The sequence below is a fragment of the Montipora foliosa genome, chromosome 1 (assembly GCF_036669935.1).
Source record: "Montipora foliosa isolate CH-2021 chromosome 1, ASM3666993v2, whole genome shotgun sequence".
Lineage (NCBI taxonomy): Eukaryota > Metazoa > Cnidaria > Anthozoa > Scleractinia > Acroporidae > Montipora > Montipora foliosa.
Window position 1 is genome coordinate 35,194,715 of NC_090869.1, and position 3,781 is coordinate 35,198,495.

The window sequence follows — 3,781 nt, forward strand, 5'->3', positions numbered from 1 at the left end:
GGTGCGCATTTTCTTTTATGTCCGAGAAAGTCATGGAAACAGAGAAAATTATGGGACTCCCGTAATTGGCTTGGCAACCTATATACGCTGCCTCGTGACCGGTCCATGTTAGCTATCCGTATTGAAAAGTTCGGACCGCTCATTCAAAGAACCAATCAGAATTCTCCTTTTCATCTCGTACAAGTTTGCTTATATAATTAGAGAGATTAAGCATCGCGTTTACATGAAACGGCAAACGGTGGGCTGCTGCTTGTCACAAAGTCATGAAAATTATGTTATTCTAACTCGTCTCTCTCTTTTGAAAAGTCACTTGATACCTGCTGTCGACATGCAAGAAATGAGTTCCTATCAAACGAGTTTCTTCCATTTTTGGCAAAACGCAAATCTAATCCGACGTTTGCCGTTTGCCGTAAACGTTTGCTTAATCTCCCTAACAATAATATGCTATTTATTCATCGGAAGTCACGAGCCACGGTTTACAACTGTGACCCACGACGCTCGCCATTTAGTAACACTCTTGCCCCTCTTTGTTTCTCTATGTATCCAGTGCTCGAAATTAAAAAATCCAGGTTGTCCTAATCTCGTACCCAGATCTCTTGTCTGGGTACTAGATCAAGGTTGTCCCTGTTTTAAAAGCCGGGTAATAAAACCCGTGAATTTGGTTGCCCTGATAAATGCTTGGTTGCCTATTAGGAAACCCGCCACGATTAATTGCGCGCCGTGTTGAGATGTGATCACGTGGCGATCGAGCTAACATATCCTATAGTTCTTAGTATGAGCGTGTGGTGTTTCCGAGTTCTGGGTTTATTGAGATCTCCATCGCTTACATATTTGCGATATTGTCTGTTGCGTTTACCTATCTGAGAATGCTTTTTAAAAAGGTACAGATATTCAAAACACTAGAATGCTATTATTAACTCAGTTCACAGTACTATCGGACATTATAGTGCACCACTAAATTTTCTCCGATTCTTATTGGTTTAATTCGATCACGTGATGCGATAGTGTTCGTCCGCGGAGAGACACTATCAGCCCATAGTGCCCGTTCGCGGAAACTACTCGCATGGATAGTACTTGTCCGTGAAAATACCTCTGTAAACAAGCGGCCTTATGGAAAATAAACAATCGAAATTGTATTAAGAGGGTTTTTGTTTGTTTTCTTTTTCAAATTTTACATTGGCTGACACGGCTTTCGTCTAATAAAGTTGAAAATAATTCAACATGATTTTTGAGCTGGCGCGCGGAAGAAAATTTAGTAGTGAACAATAAAGACAATAGAGTGTTTATGTGTCGGAACTATCGGTCTGATAGTTCCTCGACAGATACACTCAATTGTTTAAATAGTAGCGTGCTTGCAGGCGGTAGATATTGTTGTCGCCACGAAACAAGAATCAGACGCCATATTGGAATAGCGTAGGAGAGGTCTTCCAACAACAATTTGATCTCTGTATCAATTGAGTGAGCTTTGTTTCTAAATTAATATTTTACTAACTATGCTGTTATATACAACACTGAAACCAAATGGCAAATGCTGTACGGGCTTAAAAAACATTGAGGAAATCGAACGTCTTGTATGAATCTGTACGTGTTTACTGAAGTCGCATCTCAATTGTCTGGCTCTTTACATTTTTTTTAACTCAACTCTGCCCAGTCTTCAGGTAAAACATAATTGGAAGTGTGACAGTAAAGATTTATTTGAAAGAAAGCTTGTTCTCGTTGGTCAAGAATTATTTTGAAAGAAAACTTGCAGTCCTTGTTTTGCTTCTTTATTTAAGGAAAAGATTCTTTAGAAAAGGGTTTGATCCTGAATTTATTTGTTGCGTATAGTTGATTTGACACAAATTAGGTTTTTTGTTTTCAACCACGCAATGAAATAGATAGAGGATATTACATGGCCGGGCGGAGATAGGAAATTTCTCTTCGAGTGTTGAAGAATATTTCACGAGTGGGCGCAGCGAACGAGTGAAATATTTTTCAACACGAGCAACAATATACAACAATATACAACAACAACATATACAACAACATATACAACAACATATAGCAACATATACAACAATATTTTTCAAATATTTTTCACAACACATTTTTCCCCCCTAAGCACAAACTAGCATATAACTGATCAAAGGGCCACTGTTGGCACGACGTCTGGGTGACCCCCTCAAATGGTCAAAATGACGCCCCACTTGAAAAAATTACACTGCAGTTCAACACCACCCAACTCAGTGCCCTCTATCTTTGTGTAACAAGTACCACAGACAACCCAATTTACGCTCTTGGAGCGTCAAGTTTATATGAGGTTGAAGATGACCTAGAAATAAATATTTTTACAAGTTACCAGTTCCACGAGGTCTTTCGTTACGAGAATATAGCATTTTGAATTTCCTAATTCTTTGATTGCACTCACGTGATAAGACGACCACGTTGGTGCCAAAACAATAGCAAAATTGTAGCTTAAGTTTTGCATAATAATAAAGTAAAATTCACAAAAGACTTTTTCGCTATTATTCTTTGCACCAACATGGCCGCTGTGACGTCAGGTGCAATCAAAGAATCGTCCCCTTGCGTGACACCATGATACAGCTTTTGAATAGTTGGTTTCAAAAAATTTGTGCAGCCCTACTAATCTTAGCAGTTTGAGCATATTAAGTACATCAGAAGATGAGTTCATCATCATCATAGATCCTTATAGCCCCCATTGGGGCATAGGGCCGCAACAATGACCCCCTCCACCGAGTCTTGTCCTTCGCAATAGACCATTTTCGAATTCTCACGGTGGGACTGGATCTAGCATGAAATGGAGGCTATGCGGGCAAACCTTTTCAAATGCAAATTAATTTGCCCGCATTAGCCTCCATTTCATGCTAGATCCAGTCCAACCGTTAGAAAACGAAACTGGCCTATTGCCTGAGCCTCTCTTTATGTCAGACCCATCTCACTTAGTTGAATCTCAGCCGTCTTCCTCCAAGTGATTTCAAGTTGGCCTTCACCCTTTTCCTTCTGCCTGCAGGCGTCCACCTAAGAGCAACCTTGAGTATCCTCTCTGGCGGCATTCGTAGTACAAGATGTGTTCATAGACATGTATTTAATTTCATAAGCGAAAAGTAAATTCTTTCATTGGAAATTAAAGTGAAGTCCAGATGTTTTCGTCGATTACCGGCCGCCGCCATATTGGTGGACTGGCGTCTCCATTCAAAACTCTATAAGTTTCCTGAAACGAGTCGACAAATAACTCAGAAACGAGGTACCTGAGTATTGGAATGGTGACTTTTTCCGTTGGACAGTTTAAATTTTTTTTTCTTGTTTCGTGACACTGAAAACACACCATATTAATGTCCCACTACCAACTTTGACCAATTACAGTAACATTTTATTTCCAAATATGTCTTAAAAAATTGAATCCCTGTTAAGGTCGGACCATAGCATTCCGAAACATTATTATTTTTGGCTCTTCGCTGTGATGAAAAATATGTTAAGGGGATTTTGCCATATCATCTGCATCACGAGATGCAGTTTAATAACTCAAAGTAAAGTCCTCTTGTTGAACTTCGGTATTAACATATTGCTTGAGGTCAGAATTTCAATAACAAAATACTTTTAAATTGTAAATAACTACATTTACAAGTTTTGAATGACAAGTTCGTTTATTAATAATTTCCCTTCAAGACAACAGTACATTGCAATCTATTAGATTATCTTATCTCAGTTCACGATGAAACTCCTAGATAATTTTATGTATTATTTTTACCTTGAGCTAGCTCTAAGGAGCCCATGCTAATTC